Raw genomic sequence first — 23,059 nt, 5'->3', positions numbered from 1 at the left:
GTGTTTCTGTTTCTTTCGTTGTTGTTTCCCTCGCTGATATCGTAGCTCCGAAATGGATGCGTAGATTCAGGAGGGCTGTGGTATATTTCTTTCTTTTAGGTTACGTTCGAAACGCAGTTACTCTTCTATATTTACCCAGGAAATAATGGCTCAGTTTCGTGGGTGCACTGGATTTGCAGGTAACTGCGGTCATGAGGCCCGTACCCTGATGACAGAATTTAACGTAAGCTGGCGTGTTTTTTTTTACGGTTTATACGAAGCTCTTCAGTACGCTTGTGATTCGGGTAACTCTGCCATGCAGTGTGACGCCTGCGTGCATTCCCACGCCCCGCCCCTCTAATCGCGTTGCGTTCTTGCTGTTATTCATGTATTAGACGATAACCGCTGGTGATTCGACTTAAGTGCTGGTCAAAGCTGTGCGCCGTGTGGCATTTAAAATGATGGCAGGCTGAACTCACCGGAACCATGCGGGGGGGGGGGGGGTGATAATAAGAGGTCATTTTTCGATACTTTGATACTTGGGACCCACGAGTAGCTCCGGAACTTAGTTATTGAACAACTATGGGTTAAGGAGCCTTTATTAACCAAAATAGCCCCCTCTCCCCAGTACATCCTCGCCGGCTTGTGTTGAATAGAAACTGCTGATACTGAAACCCCCACATACTTGGACATCGAATTTTCTACGCTGGGGTATTTTTAGTTGTTCATCTATGCAAAGGATTGGCGGTGCCTTCGTAATCTTGTATATTACGAGCAGAGGAGGAGATTACTGATTTGATTTGAGTTTTATTTCCCCTACTAATATTTGCGTTATTGAAAGGATGATTTCCATTCTAGCTGCGATACCTTTAATATAGCGTGTGCACTTGAGTGACGTCTTAGAGTTAAGGTTACACTCTTAGTTGACATGTACGCAACGAATGCGGGCGAACCCCTAGCGTAGTACATACGCTACCGAAGTCCTTGGACGAGAAGGCCGCGCACTTTGTCCGGCCGGGAATAGAACTGGCACGCTGTGCAGCCGCACATTGTTTGATGGTCACTCATCCGTATCCAGCGTCGGATTACCGCGGATAAATATGGCAAAGCCGGACGCAGATGGGGCCGCGATCGCAAGAACCGTTTGTTCTTTTGTTCCCTGAATGAACTCGCGCGAACAATGCGTCCTATAGCGAAAGAAACGAGCCTGTCCTTTACCGAACCAGTCGAAATCAATTTTGGGCCGCCACAAACAGCTCAGGTATACGCGGCACTTTACACCAGCAACCGTGTGTGTGAGTGTAAGTGCCTGTAAATAAACAGTAGAACCCCGTTATAACGAAGACCTCGGTACTGAAAACTTCATTTTAAGCGATGCTTCGTTAAAAGCGAGATAATGTGCTCTCAGTGCATGGCATGAAAGTCTTCGAATAGAAAGATTTTGTTGTCAAAACGATGGTTTGGTGTCTGTATACCGTAAGTCTAGTCCATTGCCATCAGTTTTCCTTATCTCATCCGAATCCCCACCGAGTAATCGGTCTTCCCCTATACTTTTAGTGCCGTTCTCTCGGTAGCTACTTTGGTGACCTGGTAGTCTACCACTTATCAGCTCTCCGCGTTAGGCGTCCAGCAGTGTTCCCCTTCTTTCCCTCACATTGAGCGATGTGGTCTTTGCCCGGCCGCGGCGGCCGCTTTTCTCCTTCCAGTGCGGCGCGCCTCATCGCCTGTGAAGCGTCGGGTCGTTAAACCTCGCAATCAATCAATCAATCAATCAATCAATCAATCAATCAATCAATCAATCAATCAATCAATCAATCAATCAATCAATATGTGATCTTTCTAATCCCAAGACGCACCTGCGTAGTTTTGGCGTATTAAACCCAACAATCAATCAATCAATTAATCAATCAATCAATCCTAAGACGCTCCTGTCCTATTTCTAAGCGTTACTCGTACTATCTTTAATTGTTTCCATGGCTCGTTGAACCGACACGAGCCAAAGCAAACGCGTCAAGGCTGCGGGAAAACGAAATAAGTAAAAAGTGGGGCACACGTTGAAGTAGCAATATTCATTTACACGTGGGAAATATTGATTGACGTATCGGCAGTTCCATGGCGAATGCGGGACAGTAAACCTTATTGCTGTTGGTTCAGCATGTGCTCGACTAGGTTTACTCATTCTATTGTTGCGCAGTCCCTGCGAGTTTGCTTTGTTTTCAGAGTATACATATACACAGAAGGGCGAAACAGCAGCCCGGAATGCCAAGGGAGGCATAGGGAAGTAGTTGGTGTTTTTTTTTTTTTTTTTTCGCGTTGATGTGCGTTTAATTCGTGGAAGGCTTGAAAGAAAGCTTCTTCACTTGTTTCTGTGTTTATTGCGTTCATTCAATGATGTCCTCATTTTTAAGGTTTAAACTCTCTCTCTCTCTCTCTCTCTCTCTCTCTCTCTATATATATATATATATATATATATATATATATATATATATATATATATATATATATATATATATATATATATATATATATACACTCAATACTGCACGATGGCCACCATATCCCGCTCCAGTGAGGCAAAATTGGATTTGCGGAATAGTCACAATGTGTTATTGCAGTACCGTCTGGTATACCTCCTTGGCGTGGACTTTATGGTCGCATGCCCCTCTCCTTTCTGTCCAGGCTTGTCGGTCTGGCCGCTGATGAAGGATAAATACCTTAATCTGTGGACGTAGTTAAACGATATACCACTGCCAAAAGCTAGCATTGCAGCGGTTCTGCCAAAGACAAACGTTACAGTTATATAGTGTAGCCGGCTTCGTTGTTATCATCTCACAAGTAATTACGTGGGCGAATGCCAGACGACACCAATTACCACTGGCCAGCAGTCTCGAACGGACGTATCCCCTTACCCGGAATACATTATGATAGCACAAATCCGCCATCTGTGACTGGCAGGTCAACGACCGCTATGATTGGCGCCCCTCTGCGGTAGCTGCGAGTGAAATACCCAAAACCCTGGCCGCGGTGCATTCCCGGCATGTGGGTTTGAATAGCGTCACTAAATAAGCTACGCTTAAAAGAGTACCGCCACTTCGTGCACCCGAAAGCGTTCGGGGGCCGTCTTGTTTCCGGCTTGCAGTGTTGCCATCTCTCCCAACGAAACCGTCGCCGGTTGTTACGGGCAGAGTGTGACCGGCCGCTCTAGCGTCCGTGCAGCAGAGAGAGGGAGAGAGGAGATGCGTCCAGAAACAAAATGGATGCGCCCACATGTAAACAAATATCACGTGGTGTCGACCGACCAATGAAAATCCTGGCGGCACATAGCAATAAGAGAAAAGAGTGCCGATACTCTAAAAACCTCTATTTAGTGACGCTTTGTTTGAACACAAACGCGAGCTGGAACAAATTCAAGTTCTCCTCTTCCCTTGAGTCCCCACCGCTGAGGTGAATATGTGCGTGGGGCTGCCGTCGCACACTTCTTCTTCTTCTTCTTCTTCTTCTTCTTCTTCTTCTTCTTCTTCTTCTTCTTCTTCATCCTCATCATCATCATCATCCTCTTCATCATTATAGCCAGTCTGTCATTTACGTTCACGACAGAGTGATGGTCTTTCTCCCATAGCCTTCAAATCGCGCTTCTGTCCTGAGTCATCAGTGTCCATCCCAATGTTCTCACCCCGTCCACGTTTTGGGTGTCTTTCCTCCGTAGTCTTTTTGTTGGTTCGAGTGCCATCAGGTACGAGTTTCAATTAACGCGCCCTTTTTAAAGCGAAGCTTGAGTGTTCTCACTGATGGCGTCTGTAACGCGAAAACGCTCTGCGGGAAAGCCAACTTCCTGCGACGATGATGATGAATGATGGTGAATGAAGTGAAAGAAAAAACAAAAGCGGCGCCATCTCTACCAGCGAGAAACCCGGCGAAAGGCGAATCATGCAGTGTATAAGTGTATTCCTGGCGCCTTGACGTTTTTGCCCACGGAGAAGAAACCGTTACGGTCTAGAGTATACAGCTTTGTTGTAAAATTCGCGTGTCTTTGAAGCGCGAAGCGTTCTATAGCGCGAGGCGTTTGAAAACGAGTGTCCCGCTGTGTTCTTTTGGTGCGCGTTACGTTCTAGCGCGAGGCGTTCGAAAACGAGTGGTCCGGTGTTTTAGTTCCGTGACTATATGAATCGACGACGACGACGACAGGAGACGCCGACAGCCCGAGCCCCCTTTTCGCCCCTGAAACGCTTACCGTGGCCGTAACCGAACCGGGGTCCCTCGCGTTACGAAGCCGGCGTCTATCAGATTGCTTTATTCGACATAGTCGAAGCGGCTTGGAAAACCCAGATGGCAAGCAAAGAATCCGAGAAAAGCCTCGCGTTCAACCATCGTCGTCGCTAGACGGAGGGGTGTTGTTATTTCTTGACTGGCGCAGGGATGTCTTGTGCGCGCGAGTTTGTTTGTCTCAAGTCCATGACGCTCCCGCTTCCTATTTCGAAGCAAGGGCGTTTTTCGGCGCGCGTTATTACGCGCGCGGCGCCGCATGTGAGGACGTGTACCTTTATGCGGCAGACATGTGCGTCCGAGCAATTCGGTTTTCTACGTGGCGTGGCCGAATATCTAGCAGGTTGAACGCACGCGGGAGCAGCCGATGCGGAGATTTTCAGTCAGCCATTCCTTTCTATAGGGGCGGGAGACGCGTGCGCAAAGGCGTCCTTTTCCGCTCATGCGTTTCGTCGCCCTTTGCGTCATCGTCCTTTCCGTGCCGCTTACAGCAGGCCTCACGAAGGTGCCCTTAATGAGGGCCCCATAAGCTGGTTGTATGTCAGCTTCACATATACGCGCGTAGTAAAAAAAGCGAGGCATACGCAGTTGTTTGGCAACAACGGCCAAACACCCCATCCCCCTTTCACTTGTGGAGTGCATTATGCTTACACCCCCTGCGGTGGTTATGTGGGTTTACTTGTTTACAAGATACTACGCCATGGTCTCTGTGTTCGGCTCTGCACTACATCGCGCGCGCGTTACATTTCGTCGTGCTGCTGACGAAGCCCGTCGTGAGGCGGCAATCCGATACCGGCCTCTCGGGTTTCGGCCCCTCTACAGCCAGCCACGCGGGGGTTATCTGTGACGGCGCGCGTGGCGTCTTGGCGGCCCGGCGACTGATTTACGACAGCCCACGCGGCTTGGTCCTCCCGCCTTGCCCGGAGAGATAACTTGGAGAAGAGTATGCACCGACCGTCTTGTCTGGTTCGTTGATGCCTCAGCCGTCGCGAACGGTATTCCGCAGGGTTTCTCACTCTGCTGCCGCCTTTTTACTCGGGCGGGGATGTTCAGCATTGGACTGAATCGTGCAATAAAATTAGTTCAAATAGGGCCTACACGAAGTGGCTAGTTTCCGAAACAGTTGTTCAGAACGTGGTTTGCTGCGAAACTTGTCTCGATGAATAATAAACGGGAAGACCCGCATCGCGTAATCTTTCCACCCCTTTCCACGTTTCTTTCTCAATCCCTCTCACTTCCTTCGTTGTTCATTGTCTGTTCTCATTTCCTCCTTTCTTTCTTCGTTCATTGTTTTCCACTATTTCTTCCCTTCGTATATGCCGTTTCCTCCACGCTCCCAGTTTTTATTCTATCTGTTCCTTCTTCTGTCTTTCGTCGCTCCGGAAGGTAGCGGCGGCAGTCCGGTACCAGCGCGTTGACGACAAACGCGTCTTTGCATCGAAACGTTGGCGCGTCTACCTTGTCCAGAGTTTTCAGAGTTTAGCCTCATGTTTGCCTATTATTTTCTGTTTCATCGTTCTCTGTTTGTATCTCTCTCTCTCTCTCTAAATATATATATATATATATATATATATATATATATATATATATATAATGATTAGAATGGCTCGGTGTTCAGCTCGGAAATCAGTGGCGGGGCCGGGTAAAGGGGCGCCAGCAGCGGAGTGTGTGCGTCCTATGCAGTATGCTTTTCTATCTCCCGGAGGCCTCCTCCTGCGGGTGTGTATATTTTCCAACGTCGATCATGCCTGCCCGCGAGCAGCGGTCGTGGCGTCGCCGGCGACGGGACGGCGCCGCTCGGGAAGGAGCAATAAACACGCCCGCACGACCACGGCCAGAGAACGCACTCGGAGCTCTCTCTCCCCCTCTCGGAAAACTTTTCGGCTTTCTGCAGCGTCTGTCGAAGCCACTGAGGGGGTTGCGAAAGCTATACTGGATGCGGAGGAACCTCGTAACCGAAGTAAATCTTGAGAAGAGTGCTTCGCGATGATGGCGATGGCGGCGATGACGACTGGGGGCTTGCTTTTGTAGACCTTTCCAACTCCTTATTCTTCCCCGGATCAGCTGTCGTGTCATTGGCGCAGTCGACAGGACGACCTAACTGCGCATGTGCAGTGATGTCCAGCAGTCGTTATCAATGTTTAAGGACGGGAGCGTCTGTGATTGATTGATTGTAGGGTTTAACGCGCCGCCGCAACGCGGGCGATGAGGCGCGCCGTAGTGGAGGGCTCCGGATTAATTTTGACCACCTGGGGATCTTTAACTTGCGCCGAAATCTCGAACACACGAGCGTTTTTGCTTTTCGCCTCCATCAGAAAAGCGGCCGCCGCGGCCGGGAATCGAACCCGCGACCTCGTGCTCAGCAGCGCAACGCCTTAGCCACTGAGCCACCGCGGCGGGCGGGAGCGTCTGTGCTTTGCGCCAGTTATGTGGCGGCTTTACCTTGCTACCGCAGCTAGTTCGTTTGCTCTTTAACCCCCACTATTCCTTGTTGGATGGAAAACTATTGACTTATTTCTGCGGCCAGCAGCAACTCTTCGTCTCTCCAGCAGCCGCATTCATACAGCGCTCAGAGAGAGAGAGAGAGAGAGAGAGAGAGAGAGAGAGAGAGAGAGAGAGAGAGAGAGAGAGAGAGAGAGAGAGAGAGAGAGAGAGATTAACGGATTTTTTATCAGTGAAAGAAAAACAGACAGGTCGGCCAGGTCGGATAGGCTCTGGCTTGCTACTCTATGTGTGAGAGTGTAGGAAGGGGGAAATAGAGGTTGACACGCATGACGATTGAGATTGCCTTTACCATGTACAGTACATAGTCAGTGGTTCACCACGACGGGCTACGGTCTAGCTTCCAAACCGCTGCTTTTCAAAAATACCAGCACTGTCTTGAACGCCTTGTTTCGACAGTGCGGCCTTTAAGCGCTTAGGCTCACTACGATAAAGCGTTTTCACTAATTTATGCCTGCGGGGTTAGCACACGCTCGTGAGCCTCCGGATGTTTTTTTTTTTTCCTTTAAACGGCGGAATAGCCTGATATTCCGTGCAATTGGGCCCACTTGTAACTTTTATTCGTTGTTGTGAATCGGAATTCCTTTTTGGTTTCATCACCAGTGCCAGCGCGGAAAGAAATATTTTTTTGTTTCATACCGGTTTCGAAGAGTCAACATCGAGTGAACCCTGATTCACTGAAGACAGACGCGACAGGGTGTCTCACAAAACGAATAATTCATGCCGTTAATTGGTCCCCATACATGTTAGACGCCTCGCAACCGGAAGTCCGTCACAATTTCAGTGGGCGCAAGGCGAACATTTTCGAAACGGACATAGCTCTAAATTCCTTCCTCCCTATGTTCTCAGCTCTACGGCGTGAACGTTATTAGATGCGACTGCATCTCATTCACTCGCCTTGTCCCTCCATACGGCGTTGTTGTCCGTCCACACCCCTCCCCCTACACTATATAAAAAAATAATAATAGGTAGTGGCGCCCGGTTTCGATCCCACGACCCTGTGGGCGGAACGCGAGGTACATGGTGCTCTTCCCACTGCGCCACAAAACCGAGACAGAATCAAATGCTACGAACGCGTCTTATATCCTTGACTCATTCAAACTACGTCAAGATGCTACTGATACAACGCATGATGGGGCAATGATTAACACTTGCAATAAAAGAAAAGAAGCTCCCACTTGCAGCAACAGTGATTGAGTAAAGGTCGTTGTGACAGCGAAGCCCCAAGCATACCACTTAGAGAGATTGACAACGATTGGCCAACAAAACATAAAAATAATCATAAAACATAATAATCATACGCGTTCCCGACACGTTTCACGCGATTTCAGAATCAATCCAACGGAAACACCAAGTGAACTCCACGATGCGTCGCATCTACACAGGGTTCCCCTCTTAGGGAGGTGTTGATTTTTAAAAAAAAACCGAATCCCTCTCCTCAGTGCTCCTTGCTTATATGGAACCGATAACTTGCTGCACCGACGTATACGCGTGCTACTATATCCACACGATTCCGCGCAGAAGAAAAAAATTACCATCTTTTCCTAAAGAGAGTTGAGAGGAGGGCGAAAGCTTTCTAATATCGAAACTACGTCAGAACCTTCGCTAAAAGTTATTACAGCGTCAAATCAATCGTAAAACGTTCAGAGACCCAAATCGCAAACGAAGAGCAAACCCTTGAGATTTTTCGCGCACTCAGTAAAAGGTAAACTGCTGTTGTACTCCTCCTTCATGATCGATGCGTGTGTCTTATCTAGAACCGGCCGTTCCCTTTTCGCGATTTTAAAGCAACCGTTTAGAGTAACAGTGGGAGCCCAGTTTCACGCACGCGGTGTGGGTCCGGAGATCTTATCAGAGCTTTTCGGTCGACCAACCGGTCTATGGGAAAATGTATTAGTTTTTTTAGACGGGACGCCATCGGTCCCACCAAGAAGAAAGCTTTCGCTTCAAAATACAGTTAGCCCTCGTTACAACAAGGTACTCGGGACATGATTAAAGTGGCTTCGCTATGAGCGGTATTTCGTTAGAAGGGGAGTTGCTTTGCTTTTTTATGCCACGCACTGGGGATTAGAAAACAGTTCGAACGGAGCGAGATTTTTGTTGATACGTCCACTTTCCTGTGATGACGAGGGTTTTCTCTTGTGCAACGGATGCAAGCTCAGACAGCCTGACGGTTGGAACGGAAGTGACGTATGGGCGCGTACAACGCACGACACTGCACAGCGGCATAGGAAGGAGTCACGGGGACCGCGTAAGAGGAAGCAGAGGAGCGGCTCCTGGCCTGCCCGCAGCGAAGAGGGGGACATAATAACAAGCCGGCAACGGAAATAGCCTCTTCCGGCGGAAGTTGCCTCGCCGCCGGGACTGAGGAGAACGAGCGGATGAAGGGGGGGCCGCTTCTGCTGTACGCACTGTCGTCCTCTCTCTCTCTCTCTCTCGCCCATACGCAAAAACACGCGTGTCCCAACTGCTGCTGCTGTTCCGCTATCGAATCTGCTGTGCCAAGCGCACGTTGCGGCAACAGCTGCCGTGCTGTGAGAAACACTCACGCACGGACGCCACAGCGTAGTGTATCGCAAAGCAGCAGCTTTCCGTTCGCTCTGCGGGCATGGAAGAAGAAAGAGTTGCTCGGCGGGAGTGGAAGAGGAGGGAAGATGAAAGAGTAAGAGCAGCGAGAGAAGGAAAGAACCGTTCGGCGAGAGAGTGAGAGAAAGGGGAGGAAAGCCGCCCACGGGCGCTGCCGGTTGCGTCACGCTCCGGGCAGCGCTTCTGCTGCTGCCCGCTTGAATGGTGGTGGTGGATGGATGAATGGATGGATGCTCGGCTACAGCTGATGACGACAGCGACGAGAGAGGAAGCGGGGGTGGTGGTTTGGAGGACGACGAACGTTGCGAGAACGATGGGGCTTCGGCGACGACGGCGAGTGTTACGGCTACAACTATATACTACGACTACGTGCGCTGCCGGTTGGCTCCCCGTCACCCGTTCGTCCCACGCGTAACCGCTTGCGACATATCCGCTTACGGAGTGCGCTCCGCGCTCCGCGCGAAGGGACGGGTGCGATGCGAGGACTCGGTCGGGCTTGGCGGTCCGTTATTTCAGTTGGGAAACGGTTCCGGCACACACGTCCGCCACCCTCCCTCTCTCTCGCCGACTTCGTGAGCGTGACTGAGAAGACCCAGCAGCATCTGCTGCCAGCAGGCCGCGCGAGCTCTCACTCCCACGCACGTGGAAATATATATGCCCGTCGCCAGCCGCATCGGGTCCGCTCACGTAATATCGGTCGGTTGTGCGCCGCCGAACACGTCGCGCGTTTTTCCTGCTGATATTTCTCTCCCTTTTTTTTGTTTTTCTTTTAGAGATGGTGTGTATGTGTGTGTGTATGTCTGCTGCGCGCGTTCAACGGCTGTCGGCGCCGCGATAGTTTGCTGAATGGGTGGTGACTCATGAATGCGCTTCTTTCTTTCTTGGGCGCTTGCTCACTGACGCTATTCAGCGATCGTATTTCGCTTTAGCGGATTTGGATGGGGGCGGTTAGGAGTGTAATTGGGCGACACTGAGCAAGGATGTTAGTGCGTGGTCGCTCCACCGCCCCGAAACGGGCTCGCTAAACTTTCCAGCAGGGAGTGGACCTAGGTCCACTACTTTTCTCCATTGAGATTGTAGTGGCGGGCAGAGATATATCAGCAGTGGTCGAATACTCGCCGGGGCTAAAGCGTTGTTTTTGCGCGGGGCAGAAAACTGTAGCTTCGTTGTAAGCGGTACTTTGTTAAAAGCGGGCTGGTCGTGGGTGTCATGAAACCGTTCAAATAAAGTGAAACATCGAATAAGGCGGTCTTGTTGAAACGAATTTTTACTGTATTACACAGACACACACGTACAAAGGCAGAAAGACGGATGGACAGGCCGAGAGAGAGAGAGAGAGAGAGAGAGGCGTTAAGTTGAACCCCTTCATTGTGTCAGCGCAGGGTAGCCTCAACCGTGCATCCTCCAAGTCGTCGAGCGTCCTACCCTAGCTATCGGCCGCGATCTGTCGGCCGTCGGACACCTGTTTACTCCATAACAGAGGTCGCACCGCCGCGTCCTGACGTTCGCGTGAATTGCTCTCGTTTCCTTTTCTTTTTCTTTCTTTCTGCGATGCCGGGAGTGTACGTAGTACGATGGATACGCCCAGGAGAATGGGCTCCCGCGCTGCGTATCGCGTGCATCGCTCGCTGCGCAGCGACCGTTGTCGCGTGACCCACATTCGACGCCGTCCCGCCGCCACCTTCTTGACGATCGCCGTGGGATTCGGAGACACTGCGTTCTCGCTGATATATATACGCACTACACGCATGTGGAGCGAGGGAATTCGCAGCCGGCTAAAAAGCGGCGGAAGAAGGTAAGAAGCTGGGGAGGGGAGGAGGGAGACTGTCTGATTTCCTGCTCATTTCTTTCATGCGAGTCATGGAAAGAGAAAAAGAAAATAAAATAAACGGGAACGTAGCCGCCGGACCCTCGCGCCAAGAAAGCGATCGTGAGAAAAGACGAGAGGAGCGAAATTAGGACGGAAGGGGGCCGTGACATTCGCGTTCTCATTCTCAGTCACAACGAACGGCCAAAGGGGGAATAAAAGAAAAAAAAAACGCCGTGTGCAACGTGACGAAGGGATCCTGTAGACGCACGACGGTTTATCTATCCGTTCCCTTGCGCCATCGTCCTCATTCGAATATCGGTGGCTAGCACTTTTTTTTGTTTGTTTTCAGAGCGAATTTACCTTATAAGAGATTTCTCCCCCGGGAGGGGGGGGGGGGGGAAATCTCTTATAAGGTACATTCGGTCAACGTAAATGTTTTTCGGTATAATGTTTTCCACTAATTTTTTTTTTGTAAATTCGGTATAAGGTAAATGTTTTCTTTCGCGATAGGCACACTGGTTTATTAGCAGAAAAAAAAATCCAGAGTAGTTTGAATTGAGAGACTACGAAAGTCTGGTTGAGGCAACGGCGTCGTTTATTGCTCCGCTAGGAGTTGTGTCGTACGGCAAATACCCCTCTACGCGTGTTTTTGTTTTGTCTAGTATCTTTTCTCCTTTTCTCTCTCTGTTCTTGTGTGTGTGTATTGTCTGTCAGAAATATGCGTCGCGTACGATATTGCATTAGGCTAAGACGCTAGGGCTTTATGCAGCGGGTCAAAGCGCACGCGCACACGAACGCGCACACACACGCACACGCAGAGAGAGAGAGAGAGAGAGAGAGAGAGAGAGAGAGAGAGAGAGAGAGAGAGAGAGAGAGAGAGAGAGGTCATTTTCCGGCCTGCTGCGACGTCGGCTTGGACGATTCGGGCACACCACCGGGACTGTGTATGGTCTGTCACGGCCGAAGCCAGTGGCCAGACGACAGAACTTTTACCATCTTCGTGTATTTTTTTACCCCTAAATTTTTAAATTTTTTTTCACAGCAGCGTCCATATACGGGCATAAAACATCGCTGTGAGGAACAACATTGCTGGTGAAGTGTGCGTTGTTGAAATGGCTGCAGCAAAATTTTGCGCTCAACACCAACTGCGTTGCCGGTGTCGTGATGCAGGGCCGCCTCGGCCGGCGGCGTGCGTACTCGTTCTCTCCCCTTCCGGCGGCAGCGGCCGACGCTCTGCGCGGGACGTGGGCGGCACGCATTCGCGCTTCTCCGCCGCGATGTTGCACGGCGGGCAGGGTGGCACGCATTCCGGGGCACCGCCGCCGCGCCCACTGTTCGTGGGAGGGCACCAGACACGCGCTGCTTGCTTCGGCAACAGCCTTGCTCAAGTTCACCGCGATTCTCGCCCGCTTGTGTACACACTGACCCCGCTCGCGCGACGCCTGCGTTTCACGGCTCGGTTGCTGGTTGACAGACAGACAGACAGACAGACAGACAGACAGACAGACAGACAGACAGACAGACAGACAGAGAGAGAGAGAGAGAGAGAGAGAGAGAGAGAGAGAGAGAGAGAGAGAGGGGGAGGGAGGGAAATGTATGTGCTTCTTAAAGGGATAAAACAGGTAACTGGGTGAGTTGGTTTAACTTCATCTTCACTGGGCGCAAAAAGACACGGACGAGGGTCTGAGGTAAACACAAACAGGGCGCCCTGCTGTTTGTGTTTACTTTAGACCTTCGTCCGTGTCTTTTTGCGCCTAGTGAAGATTAATTTTAAACGGACGGGCAACCGAATTTTGTCGAGTGTATTTCTTTTATCCCGAATGAAATGGCATCACTTAAAACCCTTAACCCGAAGCGGCTGTGCTGATAATTCCCCACAACTTTTGAAATCGGAATTCTTAGATCTACGAGCCATGCGTATCCCGTCAAAAGCAATGCTGGCAACCATGACATTCAGCCGTGCTACAAGACACTTTTAACGGCACGTGAGATTAAAAAAAAAGGTATTTAAAAACTTGCCTCCCGCGAGGCAATAATGTGCAGCCTTTCCCATTCCTTCCTGCGGTTTTTGAATCACTCGTTGAAATCGACGGAGTTGTTTGAACACGTACGGTAGTTTCACGTAATGATGATGATGCCGATGATGATGCTTAGTGGCTTCCCCTTTGTAACGGGGCGGCGTTGCACAGCGGCCTTAGTCGCAATGCCACTGTACAATCACCTCGCCAAAAAATACAAACAAAATAACTAAAAAAATAATATCGAAATAAACTAAAAATACTTTTGCGAAATTTTTGTGCTAAGTCTGACTTCTTTGTTCGCCTGCCTTCCCAGATTGTTCTCTGCTCTTTTCCCGCCAACATTCTAACCTTCTTTTACTAACCTCAACTGCTGTCCAATTCACTTTCCCGCTAACCTTAAAGCCGAGGGCTTCCGGAAGCTGGATGGCTCCATCACTGAGGACTGGACGGATACTTTTGCACTCCGTTACAATATGTCGCATGGTTTCTGGCTCATTTCCGCAGCCTGCGCATAGTTTTTCCTGTACCGGCTCGCGGATAAGCGTTTAGACACTACGTTGCGCCACCGTTCCGATTCAGAAGTTTTAGAATTGCAGTTACTTCCGACTGTTTTTAGATGCGACTGCATCTCATTCACTCGCCTTGTCCCTCCATACGGCGTTGTTGTCCGTCCACACCCCTCCCCCTACACTATAAAAAAAAAATAACAGTTAGCGGCGCCCGGTTTCGATCCCACGACCCTGTGGGCGGAACGCGAGGTACATGGTGCTCTTCCCACTGCGCCACAAAACCGAGACAGAGTCAAATGCTACGAACGCGCCTTATATCCTTGACTCATTCAAACTACGTCAAGAAGGTACTGATACAACGCATGATGGGGCAATGATTAACACTTGCAATAAAAGAAAAGAAACTCCCACTTACAGCAACAATGATGGAGTAAAGGTCGTTGCGACAGCGAAGCCCCAAGCAAGAGAGATTGACCAAGGTTGGCCAATAAAACATAATAATAATAAAACATAATAATCATACGCGTTCCCGACACGTTTCACGCGATTTCAGAATCAATCCAACGGAAACACCAAGTGAACCCCACGATGCGTCGCATCTACACAGGGTTCCCCTCGCGGGGAGGTGGGCGCATTTTTTTTTTTTAGTAATCCCCTGCCGTTACCCTAGCATATAAAACGCTGGCTTTCATATGAGCTGGAGGACATGCACTCCAAATCGGTTGTCTGTCCCTTTAAATACCGTATTTGCACGATTCTAACGCGCACCTTTTTTTCACTAAAAGTAGCCGTAAAATTTCCGTGCGCGTTACAATCGGGCTCAAAACCGAAATGAGCTTTCAAAGTTTTCCCCGCTTCAGTTTTAATGCCAGCAGGAGCTGGATAAGCAAGTTTATGAAGCACAGTGAATTTTCGCTGCCGCAGTCGCGTGCGTGAAATAAATGCCTTCTTGCAGGCACGTGATGTCATGTCTTTTACATCTGTGCAGTAGAACCGGAGTAAAATTATTTTTTTTTTGTTTTGAATTTTCGTCAGTAAGCTACCTGCGCGCTACAATCGATGGCGCGTTGGAATCGTGCGAATACGGCAGTGTATTCGTTTGTTTTTCGAAACGGTCGGTGGCTGACCTTTCTCGAGCAAGACTTGAGAGAGAGAGGTCGGCCTCTGACCAGCACGCATTTGAAGTGTGTTGCTGGTGCCCAATTCAGTGAGCTGGATCCAATCAACTCGGTGTGTTTTTTAAATATCCCGCCCAATATGTGGTGCAGAATGCTTAAAGGAAAACGTACGCCGCCGTGTGCGTAATGTGCGTGGAATTGTTTGTTGCACGTGTAGCAGCTGTGTGAGTCTTCGCTGGTCAAAGTGGACGAGTCATTCCGTGACGGTTACACCTGTGTTGCGAAGTGCGATAGTAGTGCAGTTCAACCTCGTTATAACGAACACTGATATAGCGAATTATCGGCTTGTAGCGAACTAAATTCGACCTTTGGTTGGTCACGCTTCATATATCAATGACACTTATTCTTTTATAACGAAAGTGAAACTGGGAGAGCCGCGCGAACTATCGGATATAACGAAGAAATATTTGACCAGCGGCTGTGAAGCTACTTCGAAAAAACTCCCGGCGTCCGAAACTGTAGAAGTAGAAAAAGCCCCTTTGTTCGTGGACACTGTGGAAAACTTCATCCTGCTCTGTGCTGTGAATAGCCACCAGACCAAGATTACATCCTTCCTGAAAAAAAGAAAGAAAGAAAGGAACGCAGCTAGCCTGTTTCGTCAAATAAACTTTGTTATGTTGCAATTTCCCATTTCGTGTTCTGGTTCGTTGAGCTTGAAATGCCACTAAGAGAAAAATAAAGGGGTTATCTTGTTTATAGTAGGTTCAAAGACTAAAATAACGCGTTTTTGTATCAAGGATTTTTGCGTGAGCCAGATTACCGATCGGTTTGGACCGATTTCTAGCTCTACTACAACGAATACCGGATATAACGAACTAAATTACTGTCCCGATACTATTTCGTTACGACGAGGTTTGACTGCAGTTGGGGGAGTACTTATTTTTAGAAAAGGAGCACCGCTGGTCACAATGAGAAAGGGGGGGGGGGGGGAGAAAATGCGGGAAGCTTCCAAGTTCGTTGAATGCAGAACGAATGGGCAACTCATGGGTACCTCCACTGCAATTTGAGATGGTAGTTGCGTGTCGATTTGTTGTGGACTGGAATGTAATATGGGGGTGTTCGGTGCTCAGCAGACGACGAAAGACGGGCAGAATGGGACGCACTGAAAACTTACTGGCTAAGTAGGCAGACGACACGTGAGAAGCGCGGGTTAATGAAGAAAAGCAACAACACTAAAGACATTAGGAAAGGAGCGACGTGTAATTGAGCCTGCATTGATGTCACGGTGCCGAAAGGCTATCATAGAGTCTAGTAGCGTGACGTTGCGTGAACCGCGAGCTGGTGTTACCGCGCGTTGGCCCGAGTAATCCGAACGAGTATAGCTTGACTGGCCGTCGTTTAGGTAACCCAATCAGTTGGGCAATTAGGAACGAGAGGGGAGGGCAGTCGATGAAGTCGAGTATATAATTTCACTTGACGGAAATCTTGGCGCCACGAGATAAAGCGTTGCGGGAGAATCTTGACTTCGCGAAGCTCTTGGTTGGTTTGTTGCGTAGGGCGCGCCGTGGAAGTATCTGAATGGAGGCGGAGGAGAGAGATGGAAGTGACGCGGTTGTTACGCAAGACCTCGTCGCGTTGGCACGGAGCGCACGTTTTTGCGGCATTGTTTGTAGCGACGTCGTCGGGACTGCCAAAACTGGCGACTAATTTGTAAAAGTGGCCGCTAAGACAAAACACAATTTTGCTCAGTTTGAACGAACTGGCCCTTGGGCTTAACTCAGCTCCATCCCAGCCACGGAAGATGTTTCTGCGACCGAAAGAAAAAAAAACGCAAGAAATACTGAAAAACTTTCAAATTTCCGGCTTCAGAACGTAATATGGGCCAGCTTTAACAACATCGTTGTCGTTTTGTAAACTACGCGTTATCATTTGTGTGGTATACGATCAATCCCCCACTACGATCGCCCGGTCACGTTTCTCAGCGGTGGCTTTAATCGGCCGCCGTCAATCGGACAAACAAGATTCTGTGACGTCACAGAAAATTGCTAGAAAGTGGCTGGGGAGTCGCCACCGCTTCGTCGTCGTCGTCATCATCATCAGCCTGTCTGCGCCCAATGCAGGGCGAAGGCCTCTCCCATAGATCACTACTTATCCCGGTGCTGTGCTAACTGCGACCAATTTATCCCCTCAAACTTCTCGATCTCATCGGCCCATCGAACTTTCTGCCGCCCCTTGCCACGCTTGCCTTCTCTAGGGATCCGCTCTGTTACCCTTAATGACCAACAGTTATCTTGCCTTCGCATTACATGCCCTGCCCACGTCAATTTCTTCTTAATTTCTACTAATATGTCCTTAAGTTCCCTGACTCACTCCGTTCTCTTCTTGTCCCTTAACGTTACGCCTGTCATCTTCCGTTCCATTCCTCTCTGAGTCGTTCTCAATCGTCCTGAGTCGTCCACCGCTTCGTATGTTTTCTTTGATATCTTGACTGTTTGCGTGAAGTTTGCGATACAATTGGTGTCGTCGTTATCGGGACAAAGCCATCTTTTCAAAGAAGCAAATTTTTAGAATGTTTTCATAACCCATTTAATTTGTCTTTTTTGAAGCGCTCGTCCTCTGACTCTTTGCCGAGGTTATCCAGCAGTATCGCGAGCTTCGAGGAACAAGAACGAATCAGGGCTTTGAAAGGAAGTAACAGCGTGCCAGACGGGACAGCAAGGGGAGGAGACAAACGCAGCACAACTGTAACCTTCTGTTCCTGTCGTGTCTGACGCGCTGTTACTTTCTTTCAAAGTTACGTCCCAACGATTCCGTGTTTCAACTCTTCTCTGAGTTTCCGTTTTGGGCGCCTCGAAATACGTCTGCAAGGCTGCGGGAAGACCCCCCCTCTTCGTTCCGGGAACAGTTTAACAAAGGACTCCACACGCATGTCCCGTTATAGTCGAAAAAAAAAAACGGTCGTTGGCGTCATTCCGAGAAAAAGAGAGATGCCCTGGTTCGGTGATTCCCTGCTCTCTCTCTCTTTCTTTTCTCTTTTTCTCTCTCCCTGTCTAAATTTTCTTGCTTTGGTCCCCAGGAGGACGACATTCTAGTACGAGCGGCCCTTGGCGGTAGGCAAACGCTTTTCCACGTCCCTCGAGTGGCCGTGGTTCCGGATTTGCCGGCCTTGTTTCTACACGGAGTGCTGACTTCTGAGAAGCGGCTGTCTTTTTTAACAGCCGGCCGTCCCTTCCCGAAACAACCCCTAGATTCGGGAAATGCTGGCGTGTTAGCTGGTATGTCCTTATCGGCTCGCTTTTTCCCGCATAACAAACGCTTGTGGCGCTTTTTTTTTCTCCCGTTTCGTTTCTGCATTTCTGTCCTTGGCAGTGAAGGAAGATGAAATTCCGGTTATTGCGCACCCTTGACAGGCCCCGCTTTCGTATCTAGAAGATGTTGCCCCTCTCCATTTTGGGCGGGCTCCGGCCAATGTGTTCGTCCGTTAGGGGGTGGGGGGAGTTCAAAGCAAAGAAAACGAAACTAAGGCAGGAAGCTAGCACTTCGGCGAACGGTGCACAGAGAGGCTGTGACAGTGGGAACCCTCTTAACCCCGCTCTTCTTCTTTGCCCTTCCTGCTTCTGCCGCGAAATCCGGGTGCCGGTCCTGTCTTTCGCATATCCGGAGGAGAGCCTGGAATCCGTGAAAGCTGCGTAGATGGAAGAGGAGGAGGAGGCCTGAAAAGTGCTCGGAGGAGGAGGAGGAGGCGAAGATGAAGGACGCGCGCGGATGCGTGCACCACCGCCCATGAAAACGACGTCAAAGCGGGCGCCCCACCGCCGCCGCGATGCTGCTAAAACGGGCCGAGCAGGAGACCGGAAGTTGTGCCGGAAACGTTTTCACTCCCCAACCTCCTCTCCCCGCTGCTCTGCCCGTCGTCTCGTATCGGGGGATTTCCTTGCGGGCGTTATTTCTCTTCTTCTTGGCTGTTTTGCGTCTTGGAGAAGGAATGCGGGGCTTTCGTCGTATACTGCGCCCCCGCCCGTCCGTCTGCCTTTCCCGGAATCACGATCTCAGTCGCGAAACCTGGGAGAAGCGTGATGGCTGTGCGTCGACGGGGATTGTCCGAGCGGAGGGGAGGAGCCGTTCGAAACAGCGCCGGTACGCCCTTGCAGAATCTAGTCGCGTCTCCAGCGAACGGAGACAATTATGAACCCTTCTCCCGCCTTGCATGTGGCTCCGATTGAGCAGTTTACGAGGAAACACTTTCAGTGAGCATTGAGGAGTAGCCGAACCTTGTTTACATTGACGAACTCGCGATGCATTACGGCCTCTTTGCTGACGTAAGCAGGAGCGATTATAGGCACGTCACCGCCGGAGGAAAGCGCTGTTTCTTCTAGAGGCGCCAGATTGGGGCGCCGTTGCGCGCAGGCCCCACACGTGACGTGGGAAGGAAAAAGTGAGGAATCACGGAGGTATTCGTTTCATTAATTAGAGAGTTTTAGCACTCCGTCTGTTCCGTCGTGTACGTAGCTACCGTGTAGACCGGGACCCGACTGCGCGCGCGGAAGGGCCAGGAGGCGCACTCCACCGTGACGAATGCGCGGGCATGGCGAAGGCTGGCCCGCGGAACTAATCCCCCTACCTCGACGAATGCACGAGTGCCCAGACGGGTCCCGGTCAACACGGTAACTACGTACAAGACGGAACAGACGTAGTGCTAAAACTCTCTATTTACTCCCAATTCCGCGAGGCGTTACTGAGAGTAAGGGTGCAGATTAAAAAGAAGAAAAGGAATAGTTAAACCTGAGATTTCCACCCTGTGTGAAATTGCCGGAACAGCCGGAGCTGTGGTTCTCTTGCGTCGGCTAGAACATAAATGGGCGCTCGCCCGAGAACAGCAGCGCCGTCGCCGCGCAAATCGCTCGGTTCGCTCAGAGGAATCGGCAGCTAAACGTCAGCGGCAGGAGGCCCCCTCCCCTAGCGGAAGAAGGAGGAACCCGCCCCTTCGAGACCACTGCGCCCTCTATCGGTGAATCTGGGAACCTGCTCCCACTCCTGCGTGACGCATGACCTACAGCAGACGGACGAAAAGGCTCGACTTACAGCAGCTCCGTTGTTTGAAATCTAAGTTAAAATAACAGCAGGGACAGTTACAGAAAACGGTCGCTGACTGTGGATTTGAAATGCGCAGTGTCCTTGATGAAGACGACAGAGCGCTGTCTACACTGAACCGCTGCTTATAAAGCGTCTTACTACCACCCCCGGCATTCGGATTTAATAAAGACTCTGCATATGCAAATACAGTAAAACATCGTTAAAGCGAATTTCCGAGTTGAGGAGAAAATGACTTCGTTATAAGTGGCGCTTCGTTAAAAACGGCTGTGAATTTATCTTCTTGCACTGCTGTTGAGATTGTAAGAACATCGCTGAAGCGATTTCGTTATAACCAAAGTTCGCTAGAACCCTCGTTTTAACGAGTTCTCGGGCCAAAGAATTGGCTTCGATATAAGCGACATTTCGTTAGAAGCGGGTATTATCTGCTCTTTGTTCACTGCAGTGTGGACCAGAAAACATTTGAAATAAAGCGATACTTCGAGTAAAGCGATTTCATTATAATGAAAGCTTAGGGTCGCCAAACAAGCAGCGCAACTCTTCTTTGTGCGCGTGCGTGTATTGCAGTTCAAGACTCGTAGCGTGCACGAATCGGTGCACTGCACGTTCACGGTCGTGACGAGTGCAGTACGGCGTGACAGCACCCATGAATGTGGCCAGTAGCACGTAGACAGTAAAGTGTGCTCTGGTGTTTGGCCGTGATCGTGAGGGACTGATATCGTGCTAAGCTGCAAACAAAAAAGAATGGAGAGGTTAATTCGCTACGACGCGGAAGCAATTTAAGCGCTGGACACATGTACGACTGGTACACGCGATTCGCATGCGACTGATCGTTACGATTGATCGTAAGGACCTGTTTTGGCGTCGATCGCTGGTCGGAGGAGGCTCACGACGTGCGTCTGGCAAGCCAGATGCAGTCGTGCCATCGTTGCAATCGTCGTGAGGCCACAGCCAATGAGAGCCCGCTGAGCCCCAACCCCCCGCAACCGGCGTGCGTTGCTCTGGTCGGCTCGGGTGTTGGGAACTTTGCTTAGCATCCTGGCGGATATTTGATCGCCGCTATCTGTGTAACTGCGAATGACAATCCGTAACACAACTTTTCACCACACTATCATCCCTTTTCTCGCATAAGCTACTTCTTTTTAGCGATCAGATTGATTCAGAAGAGCAGCGACAAGCGCGGTTGCTACCGTGGTCTGCGCCGGTTCGAGCCGCTGAGTGTGCCGAGCTGGCAGGCGCGACCGGCGTGTGCGCGGACTGTTTCCGAAGGCAGAAAACACTTCGCGATTGCCTGCTTTATCAATTTCTTGCGAACAAACGCGCGAATCTACAAATTCAGCTCAGCGATCGTCGTAGTTGAACATCTGCGTAGCCTGTTTCGATGCTTCCGCGCAGGTATTGCCATCTCTCGACCGGTCGGCGCACCGCCCGCCGCGCGCCGCGGGGGCCGGTCAGCGTATACGCTTGCATCGCGGCAGATATCTGATCGCCGCTTTTAAAATAAGCCCTGATAACAATCCCAAGCACAATTTTTCACCACACTAACACCTACTTTCTCGCATGTGGAACTTCATTTTAACGATCAGATTGATTCAGAAGAGCAGCGACAAGCGGTTGCTACCGTGGTCTGCGCCGGTTCGAGCCGCTGAGTGTCCGAGCTGGCAGGCGCGGCCGGCGTGTGCGCGAACTGTTTCCGAAGGCAGGAAACGCTTCACTATTGCCTGCTTTATCCATTTTTTTGCGATTAAACGCGCGGAATCTACAAATTCAGCTCAGCGATAGTCGTAGTTGACCATGGAGCAAAAACGGTGGGCGGAGCGACGCCGACGACGCATCGCATGCACGCATCGGGTCATGTGTCTCAAATTCACGCGTACGACTAGTCGTGGTGACAGTCGTAACGATCAGTCGCATGCGAATCGCGTGTACAAATCGTACATGTGTCCAGCGCTTTATACTATAAGGAATTCGTGCCGCTCGTGGCTGTCACAGGCTCACACGCAACGCCTCGCGGCATCGTGTCCGCGCGCAAGGGGGGCGGCTGCTTGCTTGCGTGACGATAATGCGGCAGCCAGCGTCAATCTACGAAACGTCGTTCGCTGAAAAGATGCGGCCTTTCCGGTCGTGGTGGATATGCCGCGCGAACCGTCTCATACTAACCCGTCTCTTTCGCGCCATTACTGTGACGCTGTTCCCCGAAGAATTGACGCTCACGCTAGGCCTACCACTGAGAACCGGCGACCATGTTGTAGTTCGTAAAATGCGGTCGGGCGTCACGGAATGATTGGCATGTCTTGCGTGTTTTTTGACAGCGATCTGTTTGCGTGTGGAGCTTCGGCGGAGTGGGACAGGAGGACGGAGTGGCGGAGAAGTTGGAATGGGGCTTGGGGGAAGTGAATTCCCTTAAAGGAGCCATGAAGACAAAATGCAAGTTGTGTTTATTAGAAAGACTGCTTAGTCCCGATAACAATGATACCAATATCATCGCAGTCTTCGAACAAATAATGGAGATAAAGAAAACGTGTGAAGCCGTGGCGACTTCCTAGCCAATTTCCCGCAACTTTTCTATGACGTCACAGAACCTTGTTTGGGCGATTGGCGGCGCCTAACTGACCGGTCGCGAAGACACATGACTGGACCACTGTAATGGGGCATCTAGTTCCATTTGAAAGCATCACTTGACTGCTAACGTGCAGTTAACGCACTGAAAATTATGTTTTTAGTGCTAGCCCGTATGACGTCACTCTTCTCCATAAGACGTCACGGTGGCGCAAAATTTGAAAGTTTTTCAATACTTCTTGCATTTTTTTTCGTTAAAAAGCATCTCTTGCGGTTGGATTGGAGCTGAGTGAGATACTGAATCCTAGTTCTTTCAAATTAAACGAAGTTGCATTTTCTCTTCATGGCTCCTTAAATCTGCCCCTTGACGGGTCAACCAGAAGGGGCATGCCATCGAGACGCCGCCGTGTGCTAATTGCGCATGCGCAGTGTGGGATTGCAGTTCCCCCTACTTTAGCGCTGAGAGTGGTGGCTACCTTTTATTTATTTGCTTGTTTTAGTGCTGTCTGCGCATGCGTAGACATTCCAGCTATAGCGGTGCGTGCAGCTTGCCGCCACGTTTTGCAACGTAAACTAGCGGCACAGTGTGGCGTAGCGGAAGTGTGGTGGCGCTCGCGTCGT

At 50.3% G+C, this 23,059-nt stretch overlaps 1 protein-coding gene across 3 annotated transcripts in view; it reads left to right on the top strand.

Annotated features, from left to right (window-relative positions):
- Spred (Sprouty-related protein with EVH-1 domain) overlaps nt 1–23,059 on the top strand; it is a 108,682-nt gene that overhangs the window by 68,081 nt on the left and 17,542 nt on the right. The window lies entirely within an intron of this gene.

This window comes from Haemaphysalis longicornis, unplaced genomic scaffold (genome assembly GCF_048455015.1).
Source record: "Haemaphysalis longicornis isolate Haplotype H1 unplaced genomic scaffold, Haemaphysalis longicornis Haplotype H1 scaffold_8, whole genome shotgun sequence".
NCBI classification, from domain to species: domain Eukaryota; kingdom Metazoa; phylum Arthropoda; class Arachnida; order Ixodida; family Ixodidae; genus Haemaphysalis; species Haemaphysalis longicornis.
The sequence above is the reverse complement of the archived record's forward strand: the minus strand, read 5'-3'. Positions and strand labels throughout refer to the sequence as shown.